Consider the following 21731-nt stretch of genomic DNA (forward strand, 5'->3'; position numbering starts at 1 on the left):
AAAGAGGAATAATGTTTTGGATAGAAAAAGAATACTCTGGAGAGTAGTGACACAACATTGTCTTTTAAAATAGCATCAATTAGTGGTAGACATACTTTTAGCATGTGATTAGAATCTCTAGATTTTATTGGTTCAAAGAAAAAAATAAGGTGTACATGCGGCCTCATTTCTATTTCGAGCATGAGGAAATGCGCTTTTTAATAAATACACTACATAATTCTATAAGAACGAGGCTAAATATCCTCACAAATGTGCATGCCATGGTAATGGCTGTTACAACCATCGGGACCCAAATTTGGGTCGACCCACCTGTTCCGATGGGACGGTGGTGTCGGGCATCCATGGCACACTCAAAATAAGAGATATATAGGCAGGAGATCCTCTTTTAGTTCTCTCTAGCTGTCAAGGTGGCGACAGGCGGAGGGAGAAGTGGCGGCCGGCAGGTGTCTCTAGCATGGCTGGTTTCCAGATGAAGTGCAGACCGATACCATGGCGGTTTGTCTTCTAGTACCTGCATGCGTGATCCTACAACAATTGTTACCATCTGAATGGTGCTTCATCTAACTAGTTGTTGTGGGTAACTAGTATGGCAGCTTCTGTTTACCCAAGCATGCTTTCATTCCTCTGCACAACCAACCCGGGATGACTGTCTTCAGGAAGATGCTCTTTGGTTCCATGTACCTTAAGTCGGATGACTGGGCTAGAAGTAACTCAGAGGATGGCGCTAATGCGCTCACCACCTCATATGGTAAGTTTGTAGTTTCTTTCCCCGTTCCTCTATTTCCTTATTTTCTTTAGCCATGCTCATGTCGCTGACAAATTGTTTGCTGATGTACTACTTGTCCTGACCACTCACTTAAGGGGCTCGTCTTGCAATGATAAACACAAACACTTTTGTTGACGCTTCAGCCGAGGCCATAACTCTGTACCCTGAAAACGGAGGCAACCTGCACTGCTTCAAGGTGCTTACCACTTGCGCTATTGTCGATGTGATGGGACCCCCTTAAAACAACGTTGCTGGCAGGAACTGTGCGTACTATAGCGAGTCTCGATTCTAAAGCACAGCTGGTGAGTGTTTTCTTCCAGTCTTGAATTTAGTTTATGAAGAACATCTAGATGCTTGTTTCTGATCGCTGACGAAAACGTCCTCTAGTTTCAGGTGTGGTTGGCGCACGGTACTCCTAGCTCAAGGAGATCCCCAACAACTTCTGGATGAAGGACGTAACGATGCCATCGCACTTCGTCCTCTAGGTACATGCATGACCATTGTTACCATGATCTGAACGGTGCTCCGTCTAGCTTCATTTAGCATAGTATTTTAACCAATAGACTCTAGAAAGTAGTGACACAACATTTTCTCTTCAAATACAATCAATTAGTGGTATACACACATTTAGCATGTTATTAGAATCTCTAGATTTTATTGGTTCGAAGAAAAATAATGTGTACATGTGGCCTCATATCTATTTCGAGCATGAAGAAAGGCGATTTTTGATAAATACACTCCATAATTCTATAAACACGAGGCTAACTATCGTCATAAATGGACCTGCCATGATAATTGCTGTTACATCCATCGGAGCCCAAATTTGGGTCGACCCTCCTTTTCTGATGGGTCGGTGTTCTCCGGCTGCCATGGCACACTCAAAAATGAGATATCTAGGCAGGAGATCCTCTTATAATGCTCTCTGGCTGGTGAGGAGGCGAGGGGCGAAGGGAGAATTGGTAGCCGACAGGTGTCAACCAAATTGTTGGTTTCCGGATGAAATGCATACTGATGCCGTCGCGGTTCGCCGTCTAGGACCTACATTTGTGATAGTACAACAATTGTTACAATCTGAACAACGCTTCATCTAGCTTGTTACTGTGGGTAACTAGTTTGGTATCTTTTGCTTACCCAAGCATGTTGTCATTCCTCTGCACAACGAACCCAGGATGACCGTCTTCAGTAAGGTGCTCTTCGGTTCCATGCACCTTAATTTGTATGACTGGGCTAGAAGTAACTAAGAGGGTGGAACTAATGCGCTCACCACATCAGATGGTAAGTTAGTAGTTTCATTCTTTGTTCCTCTATTTCCTTCTTTTCTTTAGCAATGCTCCTGTCGCTGATAAATCGTTTGCCGATCTATTCCTTGTCCTGACCACTCACTTTAGGGGCTCGTCTAGCAAAGATAAACACAAACACTGCTGTTATTGCTTCATCCGAGACCATAGTTCTGTAGCCTGAAAACGGAGGCAACCTGCACTGCTTCACGATGCTTACCCCTTGTGCTAATCTCGACGTGATGGGACCCCTTACAACAGCGCTGTTGGCAGGGACTGCTCGTACTATAGAAAGTCCCCGTTCTCAAATACAGGTTGTGAGTGTTTAGTTCCAGTCTTGTATTCAGTTTATGAAGAATATCTGGATGCTTGCTTTTGCTCGCTGACGAAAATGTCCTCTGGTTTCAGGTGTGGTTGACACACGGTACTCCTGGCTCAAGGAGATCCCCAACAACTATCGGATGAATGGCGTAACAATGCTGTGGCACTTCGTCGTTTCGAACATGCATGACCATTGTTACAATGATCTTAACGGCGCTCCGTCTAGCTTGTTGTACATAACAGTTGTCACCTGTGAAAGGCAGGTAGTCAGTTAGTCCAACCTAGCTTTCACTAGGCTAGCAATATCTTCTTTTTACCCTTATTCATCGGGGTTGAAACTATCTCCTGTGGTCCGCAATATTCTTCTCGTGCGTCGTGGTTTTCACGTGTACAGTCTAGCTTGGTTCGGAATCAGAAACATTTCTGTTTATTTTCAAAATGAAAAACAGAATAAAAATAAATATATTGGGAAGCAAAGCATTGGACAGACACATGTGATATGTGGCGGTAGATGGCCTACCCTGCCTGGCAAGGAGGCAACGCGGGTGGGAGAAGTGGCCACCGACGGGTGTCCGCAGCGTGGTAGGATTGTGCGCCCACATGGACCACGCGCGTCTTCGCGTCCAGTTTACTGCACGCGTGTCTACCTGACCTGGCAAAGCATGGGGATACCCAAACGACTGAGAGGGAGGGATTACAAATATATGGCAATAAATAACCCAATATATGAATGTAAAGAAGGAATAATGTTAGGGATAGAAAAAATACTTGAGCAATAAATAGTGAAAGAGAAACCGGAGGTAGTATTCGCGTCACCCAGAAGAAGCAGTTTCCTCTTGCACTCTCCTCTTCCGTTGTGTTCCAATTACATCGTCTTTCCAAATAGCATCATTTAGCATCGTGTTCGAACCAATAGACTCTAGAGTGTAGTAACACAACATTGTCTTTTCAAATAGCATCATTTAGTGGTAGACACACTTTTAGCATGTTATTAGAATCTCTAGATTTTATTGGTTCAAGGAAAAATAAGCTGCACATGCAGACTCATTTCCATCTCGAGTATGAAGAAAGGCGATTCTTTAATACATTGCATAATACAATAAATACAAGGATAACTATCCTCACAAATGCACATGCCATCGTAATGGTTGTTACAACCATCCGAACCCAATTTGGGTCGACCCACCCGTTCTGATAGGTCCATGGTGTCCAGTTGCCCTGGCACACTCAAAAACTAGAAGTGGCGGCCAGCGGGTGTTTTCAGCGTGGCTGGTTTCCAGATGTAGTGCATACCGACGCCATGGTGGTTCGTCGTCTAGGACCTACATGCATAATCCAACAACAGTTGTGACCATCTGAATGATGCTTCATCTAACTTCTTGATGTAAATAAGTACAATTGTAGTCCGGCGGCGGCGGCAGGTACTAGGTCTCGGTCCAATCGACGAGGAAGTCGGCCAGAGCTTGGGACTTGATCGTAGTGCGGGGCTCGTAGAGGATGGTGTGGCCGGCTAGCTCGAGCGCCCACTTGGCGTTTCGGCCAGAGGCATCCCGGTACCCGATGATTTCGCTGAGAGGGGCCCTGCTGACCACGGTAACAACGTGCTCTTGGAAGTACTGCTTCAATTCCTTGGCGGTGCGTGACACATCTTCTGGTAGTGCAGGTAGTTCTGCTTGGAGGCGGAGAGCACCTCGCTCAGGTAGTAGACGGGACACTGGACGGCTTGGATCTTGCCCTTCTCTAGTCGCTCGACCACCATCACCGTGCTGACCGGCCGCGAGGTTGCGGCGATGTTTAGCAACAGCGGATCCTTCTCGGCCGGTGCAGCTAGGACGGGTGCGGTGGAGAGCATGCGCTTGAGGTCCCGGAAAGCCTCATCCACCTGGTCGTTCAATTCGAACGGCGTCGTCTTATTCATCGGCTGATACAGGGGCAGGGCTGTTGGTGTCAAAACCGGCAGATCTTGGGTAGGGGGTCCCGAACTGTGCGTCTAAGGCGGATGGTAACAGGAGGCAGGGGACACGATGTTTACCCAGGTTCAGGCCCTCTCGATGGAGGTAATACCCTACTTCCTGCTTGATTGATCTTGATGATATGAGTATTACAAGAGTTGATCTACCACGAGATCGTAGAGGCTAAACCCTAGAAGCTAGCCTATGGTATGATTGTTGTTGTCCTACGGACTAAACCCTCTGGTTTTTATAGACACCGGAGGGGGCTTGGGTTACACAGAGTCGGTTACAAGGGAGGAGATCTACATATCCGTATTGCCAAGCTTGCCTTCCACGCCAAGGAGAGTCCCATCCGGACACGGGACGAAGTCTTTAATCTTGTATCTTCATAGTCCAACAGTCTGGCTAAAGGACATAGTCCGGCTGTCCAAGTACCCCCTAATCCAGGACTCCCTCAGTAGCCCGTGAACCAGGCTTCAATGACGATGAGTCCGGCGCGCAGATTGTCTTCGGCATTGCAAGGCGGGTTCCTCCCCCGAATAGTCCATAGAAGATTTTGAACACAAGGATAGTGTCCGGCTTTGCAAAACAAATTCCACATACCACCGTAGAGAGAATAATATTTCCACAAATCTAATCTGCTGACACATTCGGCAGCATGACATCACACCACGGCCCGATCATTATTCGAACCATTTTTCTCAACCAGCCACTGCACATATTGCGAGGCGGTTTTCTTGGCATGTCTTGTCGAAGCAGAGATCGTGTCCCCTTATCACGGGATTCTCATCAATACGGGTGTGGGTAACCCAACCGCGCCATCAATTACGGCGCTTGGGGAATAAGCGGTTTGACTAGGCAAGTGGGGAGGCGCAGTATTCCTGCTACCTATATAAGGGGATAAGAACTCTCTTTCGCACCCACGCTTTCTTCTTCCTGATCCATTCCCCTCCGCCCAAGGTCTAGCGCCCAAGCATTCATCTTCTCTGCCCACCTAGGCCTTCCGAAAAATGTCCGGATCCGGAGCAGGAGGCAAATGGATGGCCTCTACCATCCGGGAGAAGGATATCAAAAAGCTTCGGGAGGCCGGGTATCTGGCCAAGAAAATCGGCCATGGTCTCCCGACGGCGGGACAGATCGTCCATACCCCGGAAACCCACGAGAGGGTTGTATTCCTCCCTCACTTCGTCCGCGTGCTAGGGTTTCCCCTCCACCCGTTCGTTCGCGGCATCATGTATTATTATGGGATCGATCTTCACGATATGTCCCCAAACTCCTTCCTCAACATCTCGACATTTATTGTCGTGTGCGAGCCTTTCTCCGCATCTCGCCACATTTCGGCTTATGGCTGAAGATTTTTAATGTGAAGCCCAAGGTAGTGGGCGCCGAGCACGCCGAGTGCGGGGCCGCCATGGTGAGCAAGATGCCCAACGTTACATGGCCAACAGGCACTTTTAACGATTCCGTCAAGGAGTGGCAACAGCAGTGGTTTTACATCACCGAGCCGCGCGGCACGGAATGGGCCGCTACTCCCGAGTTTCGATCCGGTGCCCCCCTGCGGCTTACATCCTGGGTCAAGAAGGGCTTGAACTGGTCCTCGTCTAACGAATTGTCAGTGCTCCAGACACGCGTCAAAGATAAGGGAGACAATAACATTGGACTCGTCAATGTGGTCCAGGTGATGTTAGTTCGCCGGATCCAGCCTTGTCAGCACCGGACTTGCAATCTATGGGAATTCGATCCGGCCAGGCACCAAACCTTGTGAGAGCTTTCGGCTCCTCGCACAAGGACATCTGGAAGGTGCTTTTTAAGTCCAGCAAATCATGGCCGGACTCCGCCGAGGACAGCGGGTACCAACTGTCCCGCCCTGCAAGTTCGGTAAGTCATCAAACTTTTTATCCGCGTAACCCAATGGAAGCGCTTAACGTGTCTTATACAACTCTCCCAGGGCTGGACGAAGAAGGCGGAGCGGATCCATTGTCCAGCCCCGCAGCACGAAGAACCGGCCGTCCCACTTCTAATGAAGATGCTGGTCCTGGCGCCTTACAGGGTGCCGAAGAACACGGCCGAGAAGGAGGCCAAGAAGACCCGGGGCGGCCTTCATCGCCGCGGCACTTCGGACACAATACCCGAAGGCTCTGATGCCCATTCCACCTCCAAAGAGGACGAGGAGGAGGAGGAAGATGAATCCCCTGCATGGGGAAGAAAGAAGAGGACGTCCTCCGTACACTTGGAGGCCGAGCCGCCCAAAAGGGGAAAGGCTCCTCTTCCGGAGGAGTCCACTGCCGCCGCCGACAGTGGCCCAGCGTGGGATCCCAGGGCCCAGCCCCTGGTGAACTCGTAAGTATATAAAATCCGAGTACGTTTATGCGTACAAACTCATCATGGCATAGTATTTTAATCTAAGCCATATTTTTTGTAGTCCGGCGAGGTCCCGTACCAAACAATCCTCATCAGAGGATTCGCTGAGCTCGGATGCTATGGAGTGTGGGACACCCCCAAAGGCCCCTTCCTCCAAACAGGTGAATACCACCGAGACTTTGTCCCAGAGGGACCCCGGCCAAGGAGGAGAGGAAAAGACCGTGAAAGCGGCGCCTGGAGGTCAAACTTCAGGGGCCAAACACATGGGGGAGCAAGTTCCCATGGGAGCTGACGGCGGGGGCCATCTTGAATTCGGCTCCCAGCCGGATACAGCTCCGGAGACCAATACGGCTCCAGAATCAGGCACGCAACCTCTCTCAGCTGGAGGGGGTATACCGGCAACATCTGCCCAACCAGAGGTGTCGGATGCCTTGTTGGTGGCGCTGAGGAGCGCCTCCATCGTCGACGAACACCGCGCCCTTACGGGTGTGGTGATTGAGAAGATTCAGTCTGCTGAGAGTGGACTGAATGGAGCCTGTATCAGCCTTATAAAAGGTTTTGAGGTATGTTTTTTGAAGAGTGTCATAGTATGGATAGTAGCCCCTGATACACTGTTCGGTGAAAGAACAAACCCGACAGAGGATGAAATTTATGTTCGCAGGAAGGCTTGTTGAATGACATCTATTTCTCTTCTGTTATAAGCAGGCGTCTGTAGCGGCTGCTGCCTCCCATTCTGCGGAAGTCTCCGGACTGAATCAAAGTCTGGAGCGCGCCAAAGAAGAACTTGGCCAGTTGAAAATGCAGTTGGGAGAGAAACAAGGTATGCACCAGTCTTGTTCGCGTGTGGTGCGACCAACTTTCCAGTATGATAAAATATGTTCCCTGATTTTCTCTAGGGATGATGAGCGAAGTCGAGGCTCTTAAGAAGGCTGTGGCCAAGGCCGAGGAAAAGGCAGCCGCAGAGCAGGCCCTCCGTGAGAAGTACGAGGCCAGGGTTATTAAAGCTGAGCAGGAGCTGCAAGAGGCCGTGAAGAAATGCGAGACCTTGGAGCAGCGTTTAACGGAGAAAGAATCCGAACTCACCAAGGCGCATCAGGCCACGAACGATGCCCGGGGGAAACCCAAAGCGCCCTGCAGGGGATCCAAGAGGTGAGGAAGATCGCCGCGGGTAAGGCGTTTTCCTTGTAAAGCGAGTGTTTTGAGGAGAAGATTATGTTTCTAATATTGAATTCGGATTTCTCCATGGGTGTTTGCGGAGCTGCCCCGCAGCATAGCGGATGCTGCCCAATTTTAGCGGGCCGAAGAAAGGAACACTGCGGATAAGCTCTTCTGGTAGCAGTATTTGGCACCGAATTATCCGGTGCCTTTTGCCGATCAACTGAAGCAGCTGATCGAACTGCATAAGGAGGCGGAAATAGCCATGAAGGATTTGATTATCCAGCTATGGCGCATCGAGCCAATTCCAAGCAGTTACTTCGGGCTCGTGAAGCGGCTTGTAAGCGTGTGCCCCCGACTTGATGTCATCAAGTGGTCAGTCTGCATAGAGGGTGCGCGAATGGCCTTCGCCCGTGCAAAGGTGCACTGGGGGAAGATGGATGCTGAGAAGCTGATGACCGAAGGGCCTCCAGAGGGGAAAGAGCACCGCAAGCCCGAATTATATTATGAAAATGTCCTTAAAGGATCCTACCTTGCAGCGGAGCTATGCACCAAGGACATTATATTTGCATGAACGCGAATCATGTTGTCCTTTATAATGTTTGAACAAGGTCATTTATTTATTGCTTGTTATATAAAAGTTTACCCTCCTGTGTGGCCGTTTTATATATTAAACCTGAGAGTTGGCCAGTCGTCGGCTTCTGCCCCCACGTAAGAAGTACGGGGGTGTTCGGGATAAATCTGAGCACTCTTTATCCCAGTTTTGGGTCCTTCGAAGGAGATGCTCAGCACAACAAACCAGGCAATCGGACTATAGGGCTTTATCACTCTCACTTAGCCATAGGAGCTTTAGTAAGGTAGGCGCAGCCCCTGGTGTTCGGAAGACCGTACCATGGGTTCTATAAGCACCTGATCGGAGAAAAAAACTGATCCATCGCACGCTGCATTAGTTATGGCATTATGCGGGAGAAATCCTTAAAGATTTTACGACCTCTCGAACAGTTGAACAGCTCTCGCCGTATCATGACAGTCAGTTTTTGGCTTTCTCTACTGAGGTGCTCGTCCGGAAGAACCTGGACACAATCTCAGTAGTTCTCCCAGTGCTACCTTAGCCGATATAGCGGAACGTAAGGTACCAAAACATGGGAGCCGGGCAAACCCAACTATTGACCCAAGACATGATTCGGAGCTGATGCATATAATGCTATAAGTTCGGGGTGCCAAACTTCCATGAAGGTGTTCGGGCTTTATTGTCGTACTGTGGGTAAAACGAAGCCCCTGGCACGTTTAAAGGCATATCGTGATATACAGATGCCACTCGACAAAAGAGTTTTAATAAGAAATGACAGAAGAAAAGCGTCGTATAAATCCACATATTGTATTTGAATAGTACGTCAATGCGTATAAGACAGGTAATAATGGAAAAGAAATATGTCTGTGGCACCTGCTGAGACCAGGGGGGACGAAGCTGCGTGCGGATCTGGAGTATAGTCGGATTGTCATCATGGGGAGCATCAAAGGATTCCCTCGCGCATTCGGGCTGCCTCCATATTGCCCGTTCTGGTTAACGCAAAGGTGAGCCTGCAAATGAAATGTAAGAAATGTTTGTGCGCCGGAGAGCGGTCGAGCCGCTGTATGCGGCCTATCTTGGCCTTCGCCGGAGTGTTTAATTTTGCTCTGGACGAGCCGGGCTATGCTGCCGTGAAGTAGTTCGAAGTTCCTTGACGGTGTCCGGGAGCCTGGACGTCGACTCGAGGTTCGGCTGCAAGGTGCCGCTCGTTGCTTCTGCTGCTAAGGCAGTGGTGTACTTGTTGGTGCCGAGGGAAGGTTCGGCCTTGCCATTAACCGTGATGACGCTGCGTGGGCCGGCCATCTTGAGCTTACGGTAGGCATAATGTGGCACCGCGTTGAATTGAGCGAACGCGGTTCGTCCGGGCAGTGCCTGATAATCACTGCAGAAAGGGATGATTTCAAAGATTAACTCTTCGGTACGGTAATTTTTTGGTAATCCGAAGACTACCTCAAGGGCAATGGAGCCTGTACAGCTGGCTTCTACACCTGGTATAATGCCTTTGAAAGTGGCTTTAGTGGGTTTGATCACCGAATGATCGATGCCCATCTTGCGCACTATGTCCTGGTAAAGCAGATTTAGACTTCTGCCTCCGTCCATAAGGACTCGAGTGAGGTGGAACCCGTCAATTATTGGGTCGAGGACTAGTGCGGCTGGATTGCCCTGATTGGCGTTAGCCGGACGATCCATGCAATTGAAGGTGACCGGCCCTAGTTTATATTGTGGGACGACTAGTTCCGTTAAGTCGGCATCCCTAAGGGTGCATATCCGGCCCGAGTTGGGAATTTGGGTGGTATTTACCACATTCACCGATTGAATATGCGGGGGAAATTTCTTTTGCCCTCCTGTGTTCCGTGATCTGAGCTCTTCGTCGCCATGATCGCTTTGAGACCCCCCCTTCTCTATTTTTGGCGCCTGCCCTGCTGGCTTGTTTGAAGACCCAGCATTCTCTGTTGGTATGGTTGGCTGGCGTTCCTGGGGTGCCATGAATTTGGCATTGGCGATCGAGTATGTGGTCCAGACTGGATGGACCCGAATTGTTATTTCTGGGTGGCCCTTTCCGCTGACCGTATTTTGAGCCCCTAAACCCGGCATTAACTGCCGTAATTTCGGCGTTTTCACCATATTTGCGGCGCTTGTGTTTGTTGCATCGTGGTTTGCCGTTGCTATCCCTGGCCTCTGATGTGCCAGGTTTGCTTGATGTATTGTTACTATGAGCCAACCAGCTATCTTCGCCCGCGCAAAAGCGGGTCATAAGTGTCGTGAGGGCTGCCATGGATTTTGGCCTCTCTTGGCCGAGGTGCCGGGCGAGCCACTCCTCACGGATGTTGTGCTTAAATGCCGCTAAGGCCTCTACATCGGGACAGTCGACAATTTGGTTCTTCTTAGTTAGGAACCGGGTCTAGAATTTCCTGGCCGATTCCCCTGGCTGCTGAGTTATATGACTTAAATCGTCAGCATCCGATGGTCGCACATAAGTGCGTTGAAATTGTCCAGGAATGCATCTGCCTTGCTCTCCCAGCTTCCGATGGAGTTTTCCGGCAAGCTATTGAACCAATGCCGAGCTGGAACTTTGAGTTTTAGCGGGAGATACTTGATGGCTTGTAGATCATCCCCACGGGCCATGTGAATGTGGAGGAAGAAGTCTTCTATCCATACCGCGGGGTCTGTAGTACCATCATATGATTCAATGTTTACGGGTTTAAAAACCCTCTGGGAATTCGTGATCCATTACTTCATCAGTGAAGCATAGGGGGTGTGCGGCGCCTCTGTGCCGGGCTATATCACGACGCAGTTCATACGAGTCTTGTCTGCTGTCTTCGGCCCGGCCGGATTTGCTTTTGGTCTATCCGGCGTGACGATCATCGTCCCGCATTGGGGCGCGCCCCCGTGATCCGTAGATCGATCTTGTATGCCCTGCTTTGTTTTCCAATATGTCTCGCAGGTCCCGCGTGTTGCCCCGGGCCTTGGTGTTTTTGGTTGTCTGGCGACGGGGTGCGAGCTGGACTTTGGGCTGATATGTCCCTCTGTCTTGGCCACGAGGTGGCCGATCTGCCGCATCATATGCTGGTGATGTAGGTTTTAATGCTTCCTCCTCGAGTTGGGGTAGCAACCTGCGCTTTGGGTAACTCTTGGTTGGGCGTTCGAGTTCGTATTCCTCGGCCGCAAGGACTTCAGTCCATCTATCCGCTAGCAGATCTTGATCAGCTCGAAGTTGTTGTTGCTTTTTCTTCAGGCTGTTTGCTGTGGCTATAAGCCAGCGCTTGAAGCGCTCCTGTTCGATGGGATCCTCAGGCACGATAAATTCTTCGGCGCCAAGGCTCACCTCGTTTTCGGAGAGAGGCATGTAATTGTCATCCTCTGTTTCTCCGTCTGCTGCCTGTTCTGGAGGGCTAGCTTGTTTATCCTCCCGCTCTAAATCTGACAGGAGGGGATTGTCGTCGTCTTCGGCACTATCCGGAGTGTTATTGTCTCTTGTGCTGGTATCGCTACTTTTGTTATGGCGGGACATAGAGCGGCGCCGCTGACGTCGGTGCTTGGATTGCTTCTTGGAGGGGTTGTCCTCCGTTGTCTTATCGCCATCGCCTTCTTTGGGAGTGTCCACCATGTATATGTCATACGATGAGGTGGCAGTCCAGTGCCCTGTGGGTGGTGGTTCTTGTTCGTCTCCGGCATCGTCGTCCATATCGTCGATGTCTTCGGAGCCGAAGTCGAGCATGTCGGTTAAATCATCGACAGTGGCTACTAAGTGGGTGGTGGGTGGGGAGCGAATTTCTTCGTCGTCCGCATCCCATTCTAGCCGGACATAGTTCGGCCAAGGGTCTCTTGAAAGGGAGAGAGACCTCAACGAGTTTAGTACGTTGCCAAAGGGCGAGTGCTGAAAGATATCCGCGGAGGTAAACTCCATGCTCGGTGCCCAATCAGATTTGATAGGCACGGACGCAAGCGGCTCGGAGCCCGTGGCCGGGGACGAATCCAACAGTTCGGGAACACGGCTCTCGTAGGAGGTGAAGTCAGTATTTGGCTCTATCGCCACTAAGAGTGCGGCCTCCGTGGCGGGGTCTATCCACCCGTCCTCAGATTGCGCAATTTGTTCCGGATTGAGGGCCGGAGTAGTTGCAGGTGCGATCTCCTGAACACTGTCGGACGGCAGAGCTAAGTCATGCTCGTCGTGACTGTGCGGCGCACTTGACATGGGCTCGAATCCATCGAAGATCAAGTCCCCACAGATGTCGGGAGTGTAGTTCAATTTTCCAAACCTGACCTGATGGCCAGGGGCATAACTCTCGATCTGCTCCAGATGGCCAAGCGAGTTGGCCTGCAGTACGAAGCCGCTGAATACAAAGATCTGTCCGGGGAGGAAAACCTCACCCTGGATCACATCGTTGCCGATGATCGAAGGTGCCATCAAGCCTTACGGTGACGGCACAGTGGATCTCGGGTAGGGGGTCCCGAACTGTGCGTCTAAGGCGGATGGTAACAGGAGGCAGGGGACACGATGTTTACCCAGGTTCGGGCCCTCTTGATGGAGGTAATACCCTACTTCCTGCTTGATTGATCTTGATGATATGTGTATTACAAGAGTTCATCTACCACGAGATCGTAGAGGCTAAACCCTAGAAGCTAGCCTATGGTATGATTGTAGTTGTCCTACGGACTAAACCCTCCGGTTTATATAGACACCGGAGGGGGCTAGGGTTACACAGAGTCGGTTACAAGGGAGGAGATCTACATATTCGTATTGCCAAGCTTGCCTTCCACGCCAAGGAGAGTCCCATCCGGACACGAGACAAAGTCTTTAACCTTGTATCTTCATAGTCCAGGAGTCTGGCTAAAGGACATAGTCCGGCTGTTCGAGGACCCCCTAATCCAGGACTCCCTCAAAGGCCCTCTCGCCCAGCCGGCTGAGAAACCGGCTGACCGAGGCCAAGCAGCCGATGAATTTCTGGACATCGCGCAGCCGAGCCGGCTTGTGCATGCGCTCGATGGCCTTGATCTTCTCCGGGTTTGCCTCAATGCCACGTTCCGAGATGAGGAAGCCGAGTAGCTTTCCGTCCGGGACGCCGAAAACTCACTTCTCCGGGTTGAGCTTAACCTAGTACTCGCGCAGGTTGGCGAAGGTTTCCTTCAGGTCATCAAGGAGCGTAAGGTGATGCTTGGTCTTCACCACGATGTCGTCCACATAGATGTGGATGTTGCGGCCGAGTTGCGGCAGCAGGCATTTCAGCATGCAGCGCTGGATAGTTGCGCTGACGTTCTTTAGGCCGAACGACATGGTGATGTAGCAATACGGCCCGAAAGGCGTGATGAAGGACGTCCTCAGGGCGTCGGCCGGATCCAGCTTGATCTGGTGATAGCCGGAGTAACATCCAGGAAGGACATGAGCTCACACCCGGCAGTGGAGTCGATGACTTGGTCGATCCGTGGGAGGGAGAACGGATCCTTGGGGTAGGCCTTGTTTAGGCTGGTGTAGTCGATACACATGCGCCAGGTCTTGTTCTTCTTTAGGACGAGGACTGGGTTGGCCAACCACTCGGGGTGAAACACTTCCATGATGAAGCTGACCGCCAAAAGCTTGGCGACCTCTTCACTAATGGTTCTTCTCTTCTCTTCGGAGAAACATCGTAGGGATAGACGGACAGGCTTGGCGTCCTTGCGGACGTGGAGTTTGTGCTCGGCGTACTTCCTCGGGATACCCGGCATGTCCTTTGGAGTCCATGTGAAGATATCCCGATTCTCACGGAGGAAGTCGACGAGCTCGCCTTCCTATTTGCTGTCGAGGCGGGTGCCCACAACAACGTACTTGCTACAGCTGGGGTCTTCTGGGTTCAGCTTCACTTTCTTGGTCTCCTTGGAGGGCTTGAACGAGGCCTTGTCGACCGGCTCTTCGGCCGGGATCGGCGCGCCTGACGTCTCGTTGGCCAGGGCGACGATCCGGTCGAGCTGGCGCCGCTCCTCGGCTATGACCAGCGACTCGGCCAGTTTGGCACCGTCTCGGGCGCACTCCAGGGACTTGCGGTAGTCGTCGGTGATGGTGATGAGGCCCTTTGGACCTGGCAGCTTCATCTTTAGGTAGGCGTAGTGGGGGATGAGGGAGTCCTGGAATAAGGGGTCCTCGGGCGTCCGGCCTATTGTCAATGGGCTGGACTGGTGGGCTGTGAAGACATAAAGGCCGAAGACTGTACCCATGTACGGATTGGACTCTCCTTGGCGTGGAAGGCAAGCTAGGCGACCAACTATGAAGATTCCTTCTTATGTAGCCGACTCTATGTAACCCTAGATCCCTCCGGTGTCTATATAAACCGGAGGGCGTAGTCCGGATAGCATATACACTCATTACCATAGTCATACATGCTAGGCCTCTATGGTTTAGCCATTACGATCTCATGGTAGATCAACTCTTGTAACACTCATATTCATCAAGATCAATCAAGCAGGAAGTAGGGTATTAACTCCATAGAGAGGGCCCGAACCTGTGTAAACATCGTGTCCCCCGTCTCCTACAACCATCGACCTTAGACGCACAGTTCGGGACCCCCTACCCGAGATCCGCCGGTTGACACCGACATTGGTGCTTTCATTGAGGGTTCCACTGTGCCGTCGATGAAAGGTTCGATGGCCCCTTCGATCGTCCATAGTGACACTACCCAGGGAGAAACCTTCCTCCCCAGACAGATCTTCGTGTTCGGCGGCTTCGTACTACAGGCCAACTCGCTTGGCCATCTGGAGCAGATCGATAGTTATGCCCCTGGCCATCAGGTCAGATTCGGAAGCTTGAACTACGTCGCGGACATCCGCGGAGACATGATCTTCGACGGATTCGAGACCATGACGATCGCTCCCCCTCGCTCCGATGAACATGACTTAAATCTGTCATCGGGTCGCATCCAAGAGATGGTTCCTGTTGCTGCAACGGCCTTAGAGCCGGAGCGGATCATGCCATCCAAGGCCACAGAGTCTGCGGCGTTGGAGCCACACACAGACTCGACACCCTGCAATATCTGCGTCAACGGAACTCCGGACTTGTCTCCGGCTATAAGTTCCGGACCATGTACGCCTGCGGACACCGAGCTGGATCGGTTATCGATTTTCGAATTCAGCGCCGCAGACATCTTCCAGCACTCACCTTTGGGTGATGTTCTAAACTCTTTAAAGAATTTTTCCATGGCGGAGGACTCACAGCCGAACTATGTCCGGTTCGAGCTAGAGGCTGATAATGGAGAATTTCGCTTCCCACCCGCCACCCACTTCATAGCCACTATCGATGATTTAATCGACGCGCTTGATTATGGCTCCGAAGACATCGACAATATCAACGATGATGTCGGCAAGGAGCAAGGCCAAGACCTGCCAGTCACTGGACGTGGGACGGCCACCCCTTCGTATGACGTGTACATAATTGACACACTTAAAAAAGCGTGCGACGATGACAAAGGAGATCCAGTTGAGAATAAAACTCCTGAGACACAGTCTAAGTACCATCACCTTAAACGTCGCTCCAAGTCACATCGCAACAACGATGGCACCGGAGAAAATAGTACCCCAGACGACGCCGAAAATAATGAAGACCTTGTTGGAGCAAGATCCGAACCGGAGGAATAAGAAAACGGGCGAGCCATCCCCAATGAACCGGCCCTGCCCAGCGATAATTCGGAGGACGACAACTACCTTCCACTCTCCGAAGATGAGGTAAGCCTCGGCGACGAAGAATTCATCGTACCCGAAGAGCCCCTTGAGCAGGAGCGCTTCATGGGCAGGCTCATACCTATGGCAAGGAGCCTGAAAAAGAAGCAGCAGCAGCTTCAAGCTGACCAAGACCTACTCAACGATAGATGGACCCAAGTCCTGGTCGGCGAACAATACGGCCTTAGTGGCCTGGACAAAAGCTACCCGAAGCATAGATTGCTACATCAGATCGATGATGAGGCGTTGGAGCCCGTACCATCATCACACAATGGGGCAAGTCACCGAAAACTCCGTCGGATAAAGAGGCAACTCAAGCCGAACACCAGACCTCCCCACCCCGCCAAAAAGGCAAGAATAACGCAGCTCACGATTGTCCAGATGACTGGCAGCGGGACTTGGACAGTAGAGCAGGACACGCAAGACCGATCTACGGATCGTGAAGGCATGCTTCGACACGCGACGACAGCTACCTATTCGGACGTGACAAACATAGCCACGGCCGAGCCGAAAACCGCAAATGGACTCGTTCGGAGTTACGTCGCAGTGTGGCCCAACATAGAGGCGCCGCACACCCGCTTTGCTTCACCGATGAAGTAATGGATCATGAATTCCCTGAAGGATTCAAACCCGTCAATATTGAATCATATGACGGAACAACCGATCCCGCGGAATGGATAGAAGATTTTATCCTCCACATCCATATGGCCCATGGGGACGACCTCCACACCATTAAATACCTCCCACTAAAACTAAAAGGGCCAGCTCGGCACTGGTTAAATAGCCTTCCTGAAAATTCCATAGGCAGCTGGGAGGACTTGGAGGAGGCCTTCCTCGACAACTTCCGAGGAACATATGTCCGGCCACCGGATGCCGATGACCTAAGTCACATTGTCCAGCAGCCCAGAGAGTCAGCCAGGAAGCTCTGGACCCTGTTCTTAGTCAAAAAGAACCAAATCATCGACTGTCCGAACGCGGAAGCCCGTGCGGCTTTCAGACACAGTGTCCGGGACGAATGGCTTGCACGCCACCTCGGTCAAGAAGGACCCAAATCCATGACAGCCCTCACTGTTCTGATGACCCGCTTTTGCGCGGGAGAAGACAACTGGCTCGCTCGTAGAAGCAACAGCGCCAGCGACCCGGGCACATCCGAAATCTGAGATGGCAACGGGAAGCCACGATGAAGCAAATACAACAGTCGCAATGATAATGAAAGATCATGCGACACAGTGGTCAACGCCGGATTTAGCAACCTCAAGCCCGGTCAATGGAAGAAGCCATTCAAGGCAAACCGAGACGAACCATCCACCCTAGACAGGATCTTGGACCGACCCTACCAGATTCATGGCCACCCCGATAAACCAGCTAATCATACTAACAGAAATTGCTGGGTCTTCAGACAGGACGGCAAGGTCAACACCGAACACAAGGGGAAGAGCCCGCCAGGCGACAGGGACGATGGAGAGGTTTACCAACGAAATAGCGGGGGCCTGAAGCAATTTCCACCCGAGGATCAACTACTCCCGGAGCGAAAATAGCAGTCCGGCTTCCGCCGCCCACCTCGCACACCTACAAAATTAGTGTCGCGCATACATCACTACGCACTCAAGATACCATGGGCATTGGCGGAGGCACACTACGGACAAGCCTGCAAGCATCCCCGTAACATTCTTTATCCATTTTTCTTTTTATTTCTTCCTTCACTATCTCTCGGAAACAGGTGACGAACAGGACAAACATCTGAAACTGGCTCTATCGGAGTTCGGATCCGTACACTCACCCAAGGGGCTATTTCCATCAAGGATTGCCCCCCGCCAAGGACTGGCAGTGCAGACGTGCGACAGGAGGTCCAAAATAACTTTTTGTAGACCACACTTTCTATTTTAAGCCTGTACTATGCCTGTTCCTATGTCTCCGACCCCGAGCATGTCAAATAGCCGGGACGATGGCTTATATATATATAATAAATAATCATTGGCATATCGCTCAGCTCCCAGTAAGCATTATCCGAATTAATCATCTGTGTTGTTTCGCCACTAAATACGGCTCCCACGGTTGTTTTACAAACATACCTCGGCACAACCTGCCAGGGGCTCGGTATGGGAATAAATGAGTTGCCAGCAAAAAGTTCGAACAGCTCTATAGCATACTTCGGCGTCGCAAGTCTGGCCTTATATGCATCAGCTCCGAATCATTGTCTTGGGTCAATAGTTGGGTTTCCCGGCTCCTGTGCTTGCTACCCTACGCTCCGCTCTATCGGCTAGGGTAGTAAAGGGAGAACTACTGCGATTGTGCTTCCGGTTCATCTGGTCAAGTACCTTAGTAGAGAAAGCCAAAAACTGACTGTCATGATGCGGCGAGAGCTGGTCAGCCACTTGACGACTTATTGGAATCTTTAGTGATTCTCTGTGTCACACGAAGGATCTTTTTCAGATCAAATATGTAAGGCACCATGCGCCGCATGCATACCAGGGGCTATGTCATAGTCCCACCATAAAACTCCTATGGCTAAGTAAAAGTTTTAACGCCTTATAGTCCGATTGCCTGGTTCGCCGCATTATCACCTCCTTTATGGACCAAGACATTGGATAAAGAGTGATTAAATGCTTTTCCGAACACCCCCGTACTTCCTACGAGGGGGCTGAAGCCGACGACTGGAAAACTTTCAGATTATATTAAAACGGCCGCACAGGAGGAATTCAAGCTTTAGAGCAAAACATTAAATAGATTAACTATAAAGTTGTCCTTTACAATTCTCATACACCTCACTCGAAAATTATGTCTTTCGAGCACTGACCCTCTATCAAGCGGGCGGCCTCTAGGACGTCTTCAAAATAATCCTCCGGTTCAGGACGGTCCTTGTCCTTGGGTGGACTCTTCGCCGCAACATCGATGGCCTTCATCTTCCCCCAGAATGTCTTGACTTGGGCAAAGGCCATCCGTGCACCTTCAATGCACGCTGACCGCTTCACAACATCGATTCATGGCACCGCGTCAACAAGTCTTTGTACCAAACCGAAGTAGCTATCCGGAATAGGCTCAGTTGGCCACAACCGGATTATGACATCCTTCATAACAGCGCCGGATATCCTATGAAGTTCGGCCCACTGGGACATCTGTTCATTGAGCAACAGAGGGCGTTTGATGCGCCAAACTATGACCAAAAAAACTTCTCCGTTGCATACCCATCCCACGCTTGGTAATATTGTGCCGCATCGGAAGAACTCTTCGGCAAGTTCAAGAACTCGTCCGGAGAACTCCACACTTGGTTAAGCTGAGCATAGTTTGGGTCGCCGAGCTGGCTGGGGTGGCCGGGTCGCTTGTAGGTGCCGGTGAAGTTGCGCACAAAGGCCTGCTCGAAGTCGACCCACGCGTTGATGCTGCCGGCCGGCAGGCTGTTCAACCAGGTGCGGGCCAACCCCTGGAGCATGAGCGGCGCGTAGCGCACTACGAGACAGTGGTTACCGCTGGCGATGCCGATGGCGGTGGCGTAGTCGGTGAGCCAGTCCTCCGGCTTCACGGTGCCGTTGTACTTGGGGGTGTCGCGGGGGAGCGTGAACCCTTTCGTAAAGGGCTCGCCCCGGATGCATGGTCCGAAGCACGCCGGCCCGACCGGACTGGTCTCCTCCAGCTCATGCGAGAGGGTTAGTCGGTCGAGGCTGTGGCGGGCGTCGGTGTCGTCGATGGCGCGCGGTACCAGCCGATAAGTGACTGCGCCGTGGGGGGCCGGGTCGGCCGTAGTCGGACGTCGGCCGGGTTGGAGCAGAGGGTCGAGCCGGCGTCGGTCCTCTAGGACCGGCTCGTCGTCCAAGCCGCAGCAGTCGTCGGGGCGGGGTTGCACCTGGTCCGGGTGTGGCTGGAGTGTGCCTCGCCGGGTGGTGAAGACGCCGTGTTCTCGTGGTCGCCGGGTCCGCCAATGCGGGCGGAGCTGGATCTCGACGGCTTGGCGAGTTGGTTGAGGCGGTACTGCTGTGCGTTGGCCGCGTCGAGGAGGTCGTTGACCCGCTTGAGGCGATCCTTCAGCTCCGCGCCGGCGAGCTGATCCAGGCCGATCGCAGCCGCCTGGGCGGCGCGCATGTTCTTCACGGGAGTCTCGTAGACGGGAGGGACGGCGCCGAAGGCGCGGCCGATCGCGCCACCTCGGGCTCGCACGTCGGCGAACCGGCTTGGCTAGGCCGCGGTAGGCGTGAAGCCGTACATGGCGTTGCGCTCCAGCTGAGCGTAGTCGAGGCGATGCTGCGTGGTGGCGAGCGTCTCGGTGAGGTCCAGGAGGCGCTGGTGATCCTCCTCAAGAAGAGTCCGGGCCTCGGCGACGTTGGAGGCGACGATGTCGGTGCCGATGGGAACGTGAAGGCTCTGCATCGTGGCGCAGAGCGGGTTGGGGAAGGCGGCCCGATCCACCGCGGCCTTGGCTTCGGCGGCCTTCCTCGCCGCGCTCGACGAGGAAGAGGCGCCGGGGTCGGCGACGAAGACCTCCGCGCAGAGGTCCATTCTCCCGGCGGGAGTGCTGCCGTCGAGGGAGAGGGGGAGTCGGAAAAGTCAAGTACCTCGCTGGGGTACTCGTCGGCCGCCGGCGCATCGGAGATGCGCAGCGCGGCGAAGGAGGCGGCGAGTGCATCGATGATGTTGTCCGCCAGCCTGACGGTCTCATCGGAGTCGGAGAAGAGCCCCGTCTAAAGCATGCTCCCGGCTAGGACCTCGAGCAGCCCCAAGGTGGGCGCCTACTGTCGTGGTGGGCGCACGGGAGATGTCATGGGATGGCTGAAGATAGGAGGAGGCTCGAGGGCACTGGTGGGCTCCAGAGGCAAGGTCGGCATGAGTGAGTGTGGGACGCAAGACATACCCAGGTTCGGGGCTCTCCGGAGAGATAACACCCCTAGTCCTGCCGAGAGTAGTTGATGTGTAACATGTAACACCCCGGATGTAAATTTCCATATTTGTAACTCCAACTCTTGCCATTTTCGGCTATGTGCTATGATATTCCCTCCGTGGTCGGGTTCTGTTTTCCATTTTGCATTTTTTTCATGCCATGCATTTCATATCATGTCATCACGTGCATTGCATATGCATACGTGTTCGTCTCATGCATCCGAGCATTTTCCCCGTTGTTCGTTTTGCAATCCGGCGCTCCCACCTCCTCCGGCGCACCCTCTTGTTTTTATTTCATGAGCGGGTGTCAAACGTTCTCGGAATGGACCGAGGCTTGTCAAGTGGCCTGGGTATACCACCGGTAGACCACCGGTCAAGTTTCGTTCCATTTGGAGGTCGTTTGGTACTCCAACGGTTAACCGGGCATCCGCAAAGTCCTTTTGTGTATTGCAGCAAAACCCCGCTCTAAACAGCCCAAAACCCACCAAACTCTCTTCCATGCTGTAGGTCGTTCGATCACGATCGTGTGGGCGAAAACCGCACCTCATTTGGACTCACCTAGCTCCCTCTAGCTATATATTTGCATCCATCCCGAGATACAATCGCAGATGAAACCCTAACCCTCTCCTCCCGTCGCCGCCGGACACGTCCGGTCGCCGCCGAACGTAGCCGCAGCCACCCCGCGTCCACCACGTGGCGCCCGCCGCCGCCCGTACCGCGTCGGCCCGCGAAGCCCATCGCGAGCCCGCCGGGCCCGTGCCTCCCTGCGCCCCCGC

The 21731-nt window shown here is 52.3% G+C and overlaps 1 pseudogene; it reads left to right on the forward strand.

Annotated features, from left to right (window-relative positions):
• The first annotated feature begins 1935 nt into the window (after positions 1-1935).
• On the forward strand, positions 1936-2639 carry LOC123161496 (plant cysteine oxidase 2-like; annotated as a pseudogene).
• Positions 2640-21731: the final 19092 nt, after the last annotated feature.

The sequence above is a fragment of the Triticum aestivum genome, chromosome 1D (genome assembly GCF_018294505.1).
Source record: "Triticum aestivum cultivar Chinese Spring chromosome 1D, IWGSC CS RefSeq v2.1, whole genome shotgun sequence".
NCBI classification, from domain to species: Eukaryota; Viridiplantae; Streptophyta; class Magnoliopsida; order Poales; family Poaceae; genus Triticum; species Triticum aestivum.